The sequence below is a fragment of the Loxodonta africana genome, chromosome 19, assembly GCF_030014295.1.
Source record: "Loxodonta africana isolate mLoxAfr1 chromosome 19, mLoxAfr1.hap2, whole genome shotgun sequence".
NCBI classification, from domain to species: Eukaryota; Metazoa; Chordata; class Mammalia; order Proboscidea; family Elephantidae; genus Loxodonta; species Loxodonta africana.
Window position 1 is genome coordinate 44321957 of NC_087360.1, and position 16305 is coordinate 44338261.

The 16305-nt window shown below is 40.1% G+C and overlaps 1 protein-coding gene across 1 annotated transcript in view; it reads right to left on the reverse strand.

Annotated features, from left to right (window-relative positions):
- FZD3 (frizzled class receptor 3) overlaps window positions 1-16305 on the reverse strand; it is a 128181-nt gene that overhangs the window by 93665 nt on the left and 18211 nt on the right. The gene's annotated exons all lie outside the window — the stretch shown is intronic.

Genomic DNA, 16305 nt, shown 5'->3' on the forward strand with positions numbered 1-16305 from the left:
AACATTCTGAGCACCAATAGTAAGAACAACTGCAATGTATTAAAATCCATCAGTACATAACGATAATTAAAAAAAAAAAAAAAACCCATTGGAAGGTACTTGGCAATTAATTTGTTCCTCTAAAAACTTGTAAGTAAAGGGGAAGAATCAAGTATTTATCGTGACCCTCTTATATAAACTGTAAATCAGAGTAACCCAATAGCTGATTAGGGAAAGTTTCTATTTATAGAAGTATTCCAGCTGATAAAATGAAGAGAATATCACCCTCTTGCAAACCCCTAATAAAATAATTGATGGAGAAAATGATCATCAATGGCTGCTAACATTACAAAAAGAGTGACAACCTGACATTACGTGCTCCTGGCAGAAGTATGTTATATATCATCTACGAAGTACTCTTTCAAAAAAAATCAAACCTGAATCTAATCAAGCCTTTATATCTGCTTGGTCTGTAGAAAATAGAAGACCATGGTAAATACCACAAAGATGCAATAAGTAAAATTCAGATTGTGAGAAATTCTATAGGGAAAACATATTACAAGAAAAAAGGAGGCGAGAAGAGGGAATAGGAACCTAAAAATTAAAGAGACTTAAGAGATATATCAATTGAATACTATGTATAAACCCTGATTTGACAAAACCAACTATAAAAAGATTACAAAACATTAATTGAATATTTGATGATAATGTGGAAGTACTATTTGTTTACAAGTGAGAAAGGTGTTGTAGCTATACATTTTAAAAGAGTCAGTATTCTAAAATATTTGTGGATGGAATTATGGTGTTTGGGATGTGCTTCCAAGAAACCCGGTTGTTATGCAGTGGTTAAGAACTTGGCTGCTAACCAAAAGGTCAGCAGTTCGAAATCCACCAGGTGCTCCTTGAAAACCCTACGGGGCAGTTCTACTCTGTCTTATAGGGTCTCTATAAGTCGGAATCAACTGAACAGCAACAGGTTTAAGCCCGTTGGAGGGGGATGGGTGCAGTCACAGATGAAACAAGACTAGCTAGAGTTGATAATTTTTGAAAATGCATGATGGGCACATGCACTCATTCTGCTATTCTTCCTATACTTGTATATAACTGAAATTTTCCTTATAAAAAGTTTTTAAAAAAAAACACCTGAGTTTGGATAACTAGGACACTGGTTCAAACATGACTTATTCTTAATGAACCATACAGGATACCAAGGCTTTTAGACTTTTCCCACTAAAAAACCTGTTGCCATTGAGTCGATTCCAACTCTTAGCGACCCTACAGGACAGAGTAGACCTGTCCCCTAGAGATTCCAAGGAGCGCCTGGTGGATTTGAACTGCTGACCTTTAGGTTAGCAGCTATAGAACTTAACCACTACGCCACCAGGGTAGTATCTATTCTGCTGGCAGCCTGCCATGCTCCATTAAAAAAACAAACAAACAAAAAAACTTAAATAATAGAAAATCTTTAAGGAGAATGTTTTAATGAGAAAGGAAAACAGTAAATGGAGGCAAACACAAACCATCCCAGGAGCTTTTTCTCTGATTATCCTATATAAGCCTAATTTCTGGAGGGGGGAGAAAAAAGAAAAAAAAGAGCAGACAATCAAACTACCTCTTAAAATATTAAAGATTGCTCCTTTCCACCTGTTGTTGTTAAGTGCTGTGTTAGCTGCCGTCAAGTCGCTTCCAGCTCACAGCAATTCTATTTAATGCTGTCAAGTCGCTTCCAGCTCATAGCAATCCTATTTACAACAGAATGAAACACTACCCAGTCCTGCATCATCCTCACGATCATTGCTACGTCTGAGCCCATTGTTGTGGCACTGTGTCAATCCATGTCGCTGAAGGTCTTCCTCTTTTTCAGTGACTCTCTACCTTACCAAGCATGATGTCCTTCTCCAGGGACTGGTCCCTCCTGACAACATGTCCAAAGTACCTGAGACAAAGTCTCGCCATCATCGCATCCGAGGAGCACTCTGGCTGTACTTCTTCCAAGATAGACTTGTTCATTCTTCTGGCAGCCCAGGGTATATTCAATATTCTCCAACAACACCATAATTCAAAGGCATCAATTCTTCTTCAGTTTTCCTTATTCATTATCCAACTTTTACATGCATATGAGCCGATTAAAAATACCATGGCTTGGGTCAGGTGTACCTTAGTCCTCAAAGTGACATCTTGAGCCCTGGTGGCACAGTGGTCAAGAGCTTGGGTGCTAACCAAAAGGTCAGCAGTTTGAATCCACAAGCTGCTCCTTGGAAACCCTATGGGGCAGTTCTACTCTGTCTTACAGGGTCTCTATGAGTAGGATTCAATTTGATGGCAAGAAGTTTTTGTTTTTATTCCCCCCAGCAGATTTCCCCAATACAATATGTCATTTGATTTCTTGACTGCTGCTTCCGTGGGCATTGACTACGGATCCAAATAAAATGAAATCCTTGACAACTTCAGTCCTTTCCACATACTGACTGAAATTAAAGAATTGGGTGACAGGCAACAAAGAATAATATTCTGTATTCACAAAGCACTTTAACTTTTCCAAGTTCATTAACAGGAAGCAGAGCCAACATGGCACCCTAGACAGACACATCATGCTGTCCCTCTGCAGCAAAGACCCGAAAAACTAAGTACAACAGATACAAACGTCAATCCTAGAACCCTAAACATCAAATGAAGGGATAAAGAAATAGATCAAACACCAAATAGAAGAACAAAGAGAAGGAAAACAGAGAACAAAGAGAGATAGAGAGTGGAGGTCCCCTGCCAACTCATGTGGTACAGGCTCGCCATCTTGGAGCACAGCCATCAATGACCCCAGACAGAAAGTATTGGAAAGCAACTTCACAGAGCTCCCAACAGGAGACAAAGCACCCGATAACCAGGAAAACACATTTTCCTACCCCTTACCACTCTGCCCTGTACACCAACACCTCTCCCAAAGGGCCATGCTTTGGCAAGAGAGCTACCAGCCTGCCATCAGCCCAGGTCAGCTCTGCCAGCTCCTGCCACAACTTTTTTCGCCCTGTCTTGGTTATCTAGTGCTGCTATAACAGAAATACCACAGGTGGATGGCTTTAACAAAGAGAGGTTTATTTTCTCACAGTAATTAGGCTAAAAATCCAAATTCAGGGTGTCAACTCCAGGGGAAGGTTTTTCTCTCTGTCGGCCTTCTCATCAATCTTCCCCCAGACTAGGAGCTTCTCTGCCCAGGGACCCCGAGTCCAAGGGACACGCTCTGCTCCCAGCACTGCTCTCTTGGTGGCATGAGGTCCCCCACTCTCTGCTTGCTTCCCTTTCATCTCTTGAGAGATAAAAGGTGGTGCAGGCTGCACCCCAAGGAAACTCCCTTTACCTCAGATCGAGGAGGTGACCTAAGTAAGAGTGGTATTACAATCCCACCCTGATTCTCTCAACATAAAATTACAATTACAAAATGGAGGACAACCACACAGTACTGGGAATCATGGCCTAACCAACTTGACACATATTTTGTGGGGGGACACAATTCAATCCATGACACCCCCCTTTCCTCATCTTCTTTCTCTCTCCCACCCAGCCCATACCTTATCGCTAACTCCTTGCCACTGGGCCACGCGGCGCTGCACCACATTGGCTAGGCAAAGGTAGAGACATCAGCCCACTGACAGCCTGGGTCCACCCTACCCAGAGTTGCTGACTCCTGCAACACCATTTTGTGCCTTTTCTTCCCCTCTCCCACCTAGACTGTACCTTACCTCTACCCCTTACCATCAGACCATACCATGCTGCCTTGGCTAAAGAAGCACTGGCCCTCCACCAGCCCAGGGCCACCTCACCCCCACGTGCAGGCTCCAGCTGTGCCATATATACATACATTTTTTCTCCTTCCTTCCTTTTCTTTCCCCTCACACCTAGCCACGTACCCTGCCTCCACCCCTTCCTGCTGAGCAATGCCATGCCACATTGGCTAGAGACACACCAGCCCACCACCAGCAAGGACCACCTAACCCCACCCACCAGCACCTGCTGCATCATTTTTTTTTAAATTATTTTTTTCTTTCTCTTTCTTCCTCTTCGTTCTCCCTTCCACCTAGCCCCGTATCCCACCTCTACCCCTTCCCACCAGGCCATGCTGCACAGCTTTGGCTAGAGAGACGCTGGCCCACCATAAGCCAGGTCCTCCCCACCAGCACCCACTGGCTCCTGCTGCCCCCTTCCCCTTTTTCCCTTTCTTTCTTTTCTTTCTCCCTTCCACCAGGTATTATACACCGCCTTTACCCCTTCCCACCATGACCACTGCAGGTAGAGAGATAACCTGCCGCCAGCCTGGGACTCCCTAGCCTTACCCACCAGCTCCCACCACACCATTTTAGTTTATTTACTTTTCTCTTTCCTCCTTTTCTTTCTCCCTTCCACCTAGCCTGGTATCCCACCTCTATTCATTTCCACTATGCATTGCCTTGGCTGTACAGGCACCAGCCCACTGCCACTCCCGGTCTGCACCATTCCCACTCAACAGCTCCCACCGTTCTGGTTTCTTTTTTTCTTTCTTTTTTCCCTACTTTTTCATTCCCCTCCCACCTAGCCCTGTACTCCACCTCTACCCCTTCCTGCCAAGACTCACTGCATTGCTATGGGTAGAGAGCTACCGGCCTGCCACCACTCTGGATCCCATTCACCCCCACTTGCCAGTTCCCACTGTGGCATTTTATATTTTATTCTTTCTTTGCCTCCCACCTAGATCCATAAACTACTTACCCCCTTCCCGCTGGGCCATGCCACAGTACCATGGCTAGAGACCCACTGGCCAGCTGCTTTATACTTCCTACCTACCCCTGTACACCAACTCCCCCTGTCCTGCTGGCCCCCAGTCTCATCCTGTCCCCACCTGCCAACTACCCCCTTTTCTCCTTTCTCTTTTTTCTTTGTCCTCTCAACCTAGTCATATACCCCACCTCCCTTTCTGCTGGCCCTCAACATGCTGCCGCGGCTAGGGCATCCCAAGCTCAGGCCCACCGCCACACTGGACCCACACTGCCCCTCCCCTTCTGCCACTCAATCAGCTGCTAAACAGAGGGAAAAGAAACCATACTACTCCCTGTCTGACACCCTCACCTATCTGATGAGGGACTGTGAACACTCCAACACCACTGGACCAACATCAGGAGCCAGACAGTGCCTGCCCACTCTACCTTCAGCCACCTCACCAAAAGAATGTACAGCACATCAGACTTAGCCTACCTCCTGAAGCTCTGCTAACCCAGAAAAGGTGATGAGAGCTATCATGCCCACAGACAAGCAAGCAGCAAAGCACACCTGGCCCACCTGCCCTGACATATCGAAACAAAACAAAGAAGCAGGAACACAAACCAACATACAATCAATAAACAAAGAAAATAATGCCTTAATGTCTCAGAGACAGAAGACCATATAAAATGCAGGACAAGATGGCTCCAGCAAGTGACAAAAATAAAGAATCAGATGACCTTCCAGCAGAAGAAAAGGCAGTGGAACTAACTGATATGGAATTCAAAAGAGCAACACTCATGGTTCTCCAAGAGATTAGGAAAGAGATCAAGGAAAACACAAAGAAAATGAAGAAAAAAATAGGCAATATCATGGAAAACACACACATGTCCACTAAAAAAAAAAAAGCCCCAAATCAAGGAAAAACACAGACAAAGCAACAGAATTCAGGAAGTTAATACAGGCACAAAACATCTAAATAAATAAACAACTAGAAATCATACAAAAACAGCAACTAGAAATCCAAACAATAAACAACAAAGTTTCAGAAATGGACAAGTCAGTAGAAGGCTTAGGAGAAAACCTGAAACAACGGAAGTCAGAAATATCAAGATTGAAGATGAATCAATGGACGCCACATTCCTTGAGGAAAAACCAGGAGAAAGAATGAAGAAAAACGAAGGACACCTAAGAATTATGTGGGACACAACGAAGAGCAGAAATTTGCACATGATCGGAATACCAGAATGGGGCGGGGGGGGACGGAGGGGGAGGAAATGGAAAACACAGAGAAGATTTTTGAAGATGTGCTGGTAGAAAACTTCCCAAATATCATAAAAAATGAAAAGCTGACCATCCCAGATGCTCAATGAACCCCATATAGGATAGACCTCAAAAGAAATTCACAAACACATATCATAATCACACTAGCCAAAACCAAAGACAAAAAAAGAATCCTGAGAGCAGTTTGAGAAAAAAGAAAAGTCACATGCAAAGAGAAAACAATAAGATTAAGTTCTGATTACTTAGCAGAAACTAGGCAGACAAGAAGGCAATGGGATGACATATATAAAATCTTGAAAGAAAAAAAGCTGCCAACCAAGAATAATATATCCTGCAAAGCTCTCCTCTCAAATACCATGGCAAATTTAGGACATTTCCAGATAAAAAGAAATTAAGAGAATGTGTAAAAACCAAACCAAACTTACAAATACTGAAAGGAGTCCTTTGGTTAGAGAACCAACAACACCAGACAAGTGGAGTCTAGAACACAGTACAGCATCAGCCAGATAACAATCTAGGTGAAGAACGCTCTATAATAAAATAAAGCCAAAAGACTTAAAACAGGGAAAGTGAGACATCAATCTGTAAATGACTAAAATGTCAAAACAATAAAAGTGGGAATAAACGGTGTAGGTACAGAACTTTCAAACAGAAACGAAGTAAGGCAATTATCACATAATGAAAGACCGGTTCAAACTTAGGAAGGTAAGGATAAATTTCAAGGTAATCACAAAGAAAGTTAACAAACCTAGTCCTCAGAATAAAAAAGAAGAAAAACATAAGATCTCAGTAACGACAAAATCTAAATCTATAAAAACTAAAGAAAAGAAAATCCACAAACAAAAGGAATTCAGCACAGGAAAGTAAGAGGAACAAAGAAAATGCCGGAACCACACAAAAAAAAGCACTACAATATGGCAGCAGTAAACTCATACCTATCGATAACCACACTGAATGTAAATAACTTAAATGCACCTGTAAAGAGACAGAGACTGGCAGAATGGATTAAAAAAGCATGGCCGATCAATATGCTGTCTAAAAGAGACATACCTTACAAAAAAAAACCCACAAATACATTAAAAATCAAAGTATGGGAAAAAAATATATCAAGCAAACAGCAACCAAAAAAGAGGAGGAGTGGCAATACCAATCTCAGATTAAATAGATTTCAAGGAAAAATTCATCATAGAAGACAAGGAGGGACATGATGTAATGATTAAAGGGACAATTCACCAAGAAGACATAACCTTAATAAATATCTATATACCCAATGACAGGGCTCCAAAATACATATAAAACAAACTCTAACAGCACTGAAAAGAGAAACAGTTCCACAACAAAGTAGGAGACTTCAACACACCATTCTCGGTAAAGGACAGAACATCTAGAAAGAAACTCAACAAAGATACAGAAGATCTAAACGTTAAAAACAACCAATTTGACCTCACAGACATATAAAGGACACTCCACCTAACAACAGAAGTATACATTCTTTTCCAACGCACATGGAACATTCTCCAAAATAGACCACATTTTAGTCCACAAAGTAACCTTCAATAAAATACAAAACATCGAAATACTACAAAGCATTCTCTCTGATCACAATGCCATAAAAGAAGAAATCAATAACAAGCAGAGCAAGAAAAAAAAATCAAATACATGAAAACTGAATAACACCTTGCTTAAAAACAAGTGGGTAATACAAGAAACACGACGGCAGCGGGTTAATACAAGAAATGAAAAAGGCAATAAAAAAAATTCTTAGAATGAAAACACATCACACAAAACCTTCAGGACACAGCAAAGGCAGTGCTCTGAGATTAATTTATAGCAATAAATGCACACATCAAAAAGAAGAACAGGCCAAAATTAAAACAGTAGCCTACAGCTTGAACAAACACAAAGTTTACACCAAAGGAAGCCTACAGTCACCAGAAGATTGGAAATAATAAAAATTTGATCAGGAATAAAAGAAATAGAGAACAGAAAAACAATAGAAAGAATCAACGAGACCAAAAGTTGGTTTTTGAAGAGATCAATAAAATTAACAAACCACTGGACAAACTAAAGGAAAAAAAAAACAGGAGCGGAAGCAAAATAACCCATATAAAAATGAGATGCAGAACGTTACAACAGACCCAAATGAAATGAAAAGGATCATAACAGAATACTATGAAAAACCATACTCGAACAAATTTCTGAGACTAGAGGAAATGGACTAATTTCTAGAAACACACTACCTACCTAAGCTAACACATACTGAGATAGAAAATCAGAACAGACCCATAACAAGAAAAGAGATTGATGAGGTAATAAAAAACTCCAACAATAAAAAAACACCCTGACCTGTACGGCTTCATTGAGACTTCTACCAAATATTCAGAGAAGAGTACTCAAACTACTTCGCAGCATAGAAAAAGAAGGAACACATGCTGTGAAGTCAGCATAATCCTGATACCAAACTTATGCAAAGGTACCACCAAAAAGAAAATTACAGACCAATTATCTCTCATGAGTACAGATGCAAAAATTCTCAACAAAATTCTGTTGTTGTTAGGTTCTGTCAAGTCAGTTCTGACTCATAGCGACCCTACGTACAATAGAACAAAACACTGCCCAGTCCTGCACCATCCTCACAATCATTATGCTTGAGCCCACTGTTGCAGCCACTGTGTCAGTCCATCTTGTCGAGGGTCTTCCTCTTTTTTGCTGACCCTCTACTTTACCCAGCATGATAACAACATGTTTTCCAGAGACTGGCCCCTCCTGATAATATGTTCAAAGTACGTGAGACGAAGTCTTGCCATCCTTGCTTCTAAGGAGCATTTTGACTGTACTTCTTTCAAGACAGATTTGTTCCTTCTTCTAGCAATCCATTCTATATTCAACATTCTTTGCCAATACCATGTTCCAAATGTATCAATTCTTCTTTGATCTTCCTCATTCATTGTCCAGCTTTTGGATGCATTTGAGGCCAGTGAAAATACCATGGCTTGGGTCAGGCACACCTTTACCTCAAAGTGACATCTTTGCTTTTTAACACTTTAAAGAGGTATTTTGCAACAGATTCTAACAAAATTCTAGTCAAGAGAACTTAGCATCGTATCAAAAAAAACAACACACCATGACCAAGTGGGATTTATGTCAGGTATGCAAGTACAGTTCAACATTAGAAAATCAATCAATGCACTCTACCACAAAAACAAAAGAAATCACATAATCATCTCAATCAATGCAGAAAAGGCATTTGATAAAGTCAAATACCCATTCCTGATAAAAACTCTCAATAAAATAGCAACAGAAGGGAAATACGTCAACACAATAAAGGGCATCAATGCAAAACCAACAGCCAACATCATTCTCAATGGAGGGAGGCTGAAAGCATTCTCCCGAAAACAGGAACAAGACAAGAATGCCATTTATCACAAATCCTATCTAACATTGTACTGGAAGTCCTAGCTAGAGTAGTAAGGCAAGAAAAAGAAATAACAGGCATCCAAATTGGAAAAGACCAAGTAAAACTATCCCTATTCACAGATGGTAAGATCCTATACATACAGAACCTCCAAAATTCCACAAGAAAACTACTGGAACTAATAGAAAGATCCAGCAGAGTAGCAAGATATAAGGTTGACATATAAAAATCAGTTGGATTCTTATACACCACCACCAAGAACTACAAAAAAGGAAATCAGAAAAACAATACCATGTATAATAGCCCCTAAAAAGATAAAATACTCAGGAATAAACCTAACCACAGATATAAAAGACCCATACAAAGAAAACCACAAAACACTATTGTAAGAAATCACAAGAAACGTAAAATAATGCAAAAACATACCACACTCATGGATAGGGAGACTCTAACATTGTGAAAATGTAAATCCTACCCAAAGTTATCTACAGATATAATGCAATTCTGATCCCAAAACCAGGAACACTGTTTAATGAGATGGAAAAAATAATCACCAAATTTATATGGAAAGGAAAGAGGACCCAGATAAGCAAAGTATTACTGAAGGAAAAAAAACAAAGCAGGAGGCCTTGAACCACTTGATCTCAGAACCTACCATACAGCCACCACAGTCAAAACAGTCTGGTACTGGTACAACAACAGACACATAGGCGAATAGAACAGAATCAAGAACCCAGATGTAAATCCATCCATCTACAGTTACCTGATTTTTGACAAAGGACCAAAAACCAAAAATCCCATTGTCATCAAGTTGATTCTGACTCATAGCGACCCTCTAGGACAGGGCAGAATTGCCCCATAGGGTTTCCAAGGAGTGGCTGGTGGATTCAAACTGCTGACCTTTTGGTTAGCAGCCAAGCTCTCAACCACTGCTCTGAAACGGGGAAAAGACAGTCTTTTTAACAAATGGTGCTGGCAAAACTGAATATCCATCTGTAAGAAATAGGATCCATACCTCACACCATACACAAAAACTAACTCAAAATGGATCAAAGATCTAAATACAAAATCTAAAACGATAAAGATAATGGAATAAAAAATGGGGACAACATTTGAGGCCCTAATGCATGGCATAAATACAATACAAAACATAACTAACAATGCACATACGTCAGAAGAGAAACTAGATAACTGGGAACTCCTAAAAATTAAACACTGATGCTCAACAAGACACAATCAAAGGAGTAAAAAGAAAATCTACAGGTTGGGAAAAATTTTTTGGCTACAACATATCCAACAAGGGTCTAATCTCTAAAATCTACAGAATTTTTCAACACCTCAACAACAAGAGGACAAGTAACTCAATTGAAAAATGGGCAAAAGATGAACAGTCACTTCGCCAAAGAAGACATTCAGACAGCTAATAGACACATAAGGAAATACTCACTATCATTAGCTACTGTTGTTGCTAGGTGCTGTTGAGCTGATTCTGACTCATAGCGACCCTGTGCATAACAGAATGAAACTACCGGGTCCTGCGCCATCCTCACAATCGTTGCTATGCTTGTGCCCACTGTTGTAGCCACTGTGTCAATCTATCTCATTGAGGGTCTTCCTCTTTTTTTGCTGACCCTCTACTTTACCAAGCATGATGTCCTTCTCCGAGGACTGATCCCTCCTGATAACATGTCCAAAGTATGTAAGATGCATTTGAGATGTGGTCTCGCCATCCTTGCTTCTAAGGAGCATTCTGGTTGTACTTCTTCCAAGACAGATTTGTTCGCCCTTTTGGCAGTCCATAGTATATCCAATATTCCTCGTCAACACCGCAATTGAAAGGTGTCAATTCTTTTCCGGTCTTCCTTATTCATTGTCCAGCTTTAACACGCATATGAGGCGATTGAAAACATCACAGCTTGGGTCAGGTGCACCTGAGTCCTCAAGGTGACATCTTTGCTTTCCAACACTTTAAAAAGGTCTTTTGCAGCTGACTTGCCCAATGCAATGCATCTTTTGGTTTCTTGACTGCTACTTCCATGGGTGTTGACTATGGATCCAAGTAAAATGAAATCCTTGACATTCTCAATCTTTTCTCCATTCATCCTGATGTTGCCTATTGGTTCAGTTGTAAGGATTTCAGTTTTCTTTATGTTGAGGTATAATCCATACTGAAGGCTGTAGTCTTTGAACTTCATCAGTAAGGGCTTCAAGTCCTCTTCACTTTTGGCAAGCAAGGTCGTATTAGAGAAATGCAAGTCAAAACCACAATGAGATACCATCTCACCCCAACATTACTAGCACGAATTAAAAAAAAAAAAGCAGAAAATAACAAATGTCGGAGAGGTTGCAGGGAGACTGGAACTCTTATACACTGCTGGTGGGAATGTAGATGGTACAACCATTTCAGAAAATGATATGGTGCTTCCTTAAAAAGCTCAAAATAGAAATACCATATGATCCAGCTATTCAACTCTTAGGGATATATCCTATAGATGGGGTTGAGGCTAGGGATCATGGTCTCGGGGAACATCTAGGTCAATTAGTATAACATAGTTCATAAAGAAAATGTTCTACATCCTACTTTGCTGAGTAGCGTCTGGTCTTAAAAGCTTGCAAGCAGCTGTCTGAGATACACCTACTGGTCCCATTATATTCAAAGTGGAGTGAAGGAAACCAAAGACACAAGGAAATATTAGTTCGAAAAACTAACAGACTACATGAACCACAGCCTCCACTACCCTGAGCCCAGAACAACTAGATGGTGCCCGGCTACCACCACTGATCTCTGTGACAGGGATCACAATAGAGGGTCCCCGGCAGAGCAGGGAAAAAATGTAGAACAAAATTCAAATTCATGAAAAAAAGACCAGACTTACTGTTCTGATGGTAACTGGAGGAACCCCCAAGGCTTTGGCCCATGGACACCCTGCTAATTCAGAACTGAAGGCCCAAAGTCCACCTTTCACCCAAAGATTAGATACGCCCATAAAACAAATGATAATGCATGTAAGGAATATGCTTCTTAGTCCAATCAAGTATACAAGAGCAAATGGGCAACACCTGCCCAGAAGCAAAGACAAGAAGGCAGGAAGGGACGGCAAAACTGAATGAATGGACACGGAGCACTTACAGTGGAAAGGGAAAGGGGAAAAGGGCTGACACATTGTGGGGATTGTAACTAATGTCACAAAACAATTTGTGTATAAAATTTTTTAATGAAAAACTACTTTGTGCTATAAACTTTCACCTAAAGCACAATACTTTTTTTTTTTTTTAAGTTCTTTAATATACATGTCACTTCTCTTAGCAACCCTGTAAAACAGACAAGGAAAAACTTCATTTGCTAGAGGAAATCATCAACACAAAGAGGTCACAAAGTCACTTAGTGGCAGAATACCAAGTGTTCTATCCCTATTGTAGTGTTTTTTCCACTAAATTATTCCTTTCCACTCTATTTAATTATTCAATACAGGAAAAAATGCTACCCAGACCTTTTATTACCACTGAAGTCATAAATACCTGATAATATGTAAAGACAGTAACTGACAATGTATTGTTTACAGTCACATGCTGGTCAGCTCCCAAAATTTTACTTAACAGCTTGGGCAGCTCAAAATGGCCTGGGAAACTTAGGAATGAGGAAAATTTTTTCAATTGGAGCCCTGGTGGCACAGAGGTTAAGAGCTACGGTGATCTATGGCTGCTAACCTTTACTCTCACTTGTTCCTCTCCTCCTGCCCCACAAATAATTGTTTATAAAGGGTATCAGGAGCCCTGGTGGCACAGTAGTTAAAAGCTCAGGCTACTAAACAAAAGGTCGGCAGTTGGAATCCACCAACCATTCCTTGGGAACCCTATAGGGCAGTTCTACTTTGTTCTATATGGTCACTATGAGTTGGAATCAACTTGACGGCAATGGGTTTGGTTTTTGGTGCATGTTTTGAAAGGTAGGATAGAGAAAAAAAAAAAAAACATATTAGCAAGGATCTTCTTTCCTTTTCTACCTTAATGAGCTGACACCATATTTATTTAAGTCTGTCCCAGTTCCAGTGAAAGTATAGACCAGGAATCCTCCATAAACAATGACAGAATATCCAATTTGTTGATTCTGAATAATCAAATTTGAAACAGCCCAGATTCTGCACTTTCTCTGGACACCCAAAGCTCACTGTCCATATTCTGCTTGTTCAGGCACTCATCATTCTGTACAGGAATGGGTCCTAGGCAGGCCTGAAGCCTGGGTTTGCTGAAAGATGCTACGCTTGGGAAATTATCTTTCAATTCATCGAGTTTCACAATGAACACTCACGAATGAGCTGGAATTGTTTGCTCCAATTACTTGTTCCTGGTAAAAGCTCACAAAGACATATCCAGAGTCTCTGAATCAACAGAGGGATAAAGATGTAAGGTGTCATCAACAGCTATAATTCTTTGTGAGGACCCAAGAAGCCTTACTTCCACCTGAAGCATGTTGTGTTGTCTGCTGAGTTTCCACATCTTAATATTACATCCTCAAACTGTGTCTGATGATTCTTTCTGTCAGCGCTATCAGTGCCCTGATATGACAATTATGCAACCATCAACTATCCCCAACATTATTTAAATCAGCAGAGCCTTCTCTTGGAAATTATTACCCACTTTGGTGTTCTCCGTAGAACGTCTGAAATTCAAACAGAGGCAACCCTGATGCCAATAAAGTATCTAGACTACATGGGCATCTTTGAGAAGTGGATAGAGATAACCTACCATAGCATCATTATGAATGTCTTATGAACCTACAACCAGGGATGCAAGTTCATTTGGAGCAAATACATTCTCTTCCTAGTACTTTCTAGGATAACTGAGAAGTGGAATTGGGAATAGGATTAACATTTACAAATCATCTATTGCATGCCAGGCATTGTGTTAGCTACCTTATGAAAATCTCATGTAATCGTAACAGTCCTTCGAGGTATTTTCATTATTACTGCCTTTCACTATGGTAAGAAATGAAGGAATCAAGAAAGTGACTTATACAAAATCTTAAAGCTAGTAGCTGACAAAGCCAGAAGTTGAACTAAAGTCAGTGCAAACATCTTTATGATTTGCTTCTTACTACCCTATTTGATTTCCAAAGGAGTTAAAATGATTTATAATTACATTAGAAATAAAGGTATTTCTACTTCAATTTTTTTTGGTGAAAAAATTGGTGGCTTTAATATGTATTAAAATGCCTGGAACCAATGCACTGTGTTAAACACATACACATTTTCATGACAGTCTATACAGCCTCTAGTCTCTTTACGGACTAGCTCTTGTGTAGTCAGGAAAAGAGTAGCAAATGTTTTGTTCAACCTCTATGGCATTTTCAGATATTTGGGATATATAAGATCCTTCCCCAACCTCATATTTCAAAATTTATGAATAATAATCTTCCTGATAATTTTCCCAGATTTTTTTTCCTACAAATTTTCCCAGGCAACTTTTTTTTTTCCATTTGTTTGTTTTTGAACATTTTATTATGCTTTAGGTGAAAGTTTACAGAGTAATTTCCCATTTAATAGTTTATATACAAATTGTTCCATTATATTGGTTGCAATTCCCACAATGTGTCAGCACTCTACCCATTTCCCCCTGAGTTCCCGTTTCCATTTGTCCAACTTTCTTGAACCTTCCTGCCTTCTCATTTTTGCTTTTGGGCAGATGTTGCCCTTTTGGTCTTGTATGGTTGATTGTTCTTCAGAGAACTTTCCTTATGTGTGTTATTGTTTATTTTATAGGCCTGTCCATTATTTGGCTGGGAGATGATCTTTGTGAGTGGCTTCAGTTTCAAATTAGAAGGATATCTAAGGTCTATAGTCTCAAACGGTTCCTTTATTCTCCATCAGACCAGTAAGTCTCGTCTTTTTTATGAATTTGAATTTTGTTCTACATCTTTTTCCCGCTCTAACTGGGACTTTCTTTTGTGATCCTGGTCGAAGTGGTCAGTGGTAGTCAGGCAACATCTAGTTCTTCTGGTCTCAAGCTTGTGGAGGCTGTGGTTCATCTGGGCCACTAGTCCTTTGGACAAATTGCTTCCTTGTGTCTTTGGTTTTCTTCATTCTCCTCTGCTCCAGATGGGAAGAGACCAATAGCTGTATCTTTTATTGCTACCTGCAAGCTTTCAAGACGCCAGGCGCTACTCACCAAAGTAGGATGCAGAACAATGTCCTTATGAACCATGCTATGCCAATTGGTCTAGACGTCCCCTGAGATGTTAGTCTACTTTGAAGTAATGAACCTTTCAGTTTTACCATAAACTGAATTCCAAAACATGTAGGTTTCAATTTGCTTAAAAAAAGCACTGTAAAAATGGATTAAAGACTAAAGTACAAATCATTTTTTTTAACTTATATGTATTATGTAGTCACAATAGTATGAAAATATACATAAATTATAAAAGCTATCATGTACTTACTATGTGCCATATACTTTATACATGAGTTTTACTCCCTACCTTACAAAAAAATCTATGTGATACAGGTATTATTATCTCCATTCTACAAGTGAAGAAACTATGGTGAGAAAGTACAAATAACTTGCCTAATGTAATATAGCTAGGAAGTAGTTAAGCTAGACTTCAAACCTAGGTTTGTCCAACTCCAAAGCCCATGCTCCTCTTCACCACTGTTTACTGCCTCCTAGCTCTTATTTAAGGAGCTCTGGTGGCATAATGTTTAAGCCTTTGGCTGCCAATCAAAAGGATGGTTGTTAGAACCCACTAGCAGCTATGCCAGAGAAAAGACCTGGCGATCCACTTCTGTAAAGACTACAGCCTAAGAAACCCTGTAGGACAGCTCTACGCTGTCATATAGGGTCACTATGAGTCAAAATCGACCTGATGGCACACAACAACAACAATTCTTATCTGATAAACATATTCT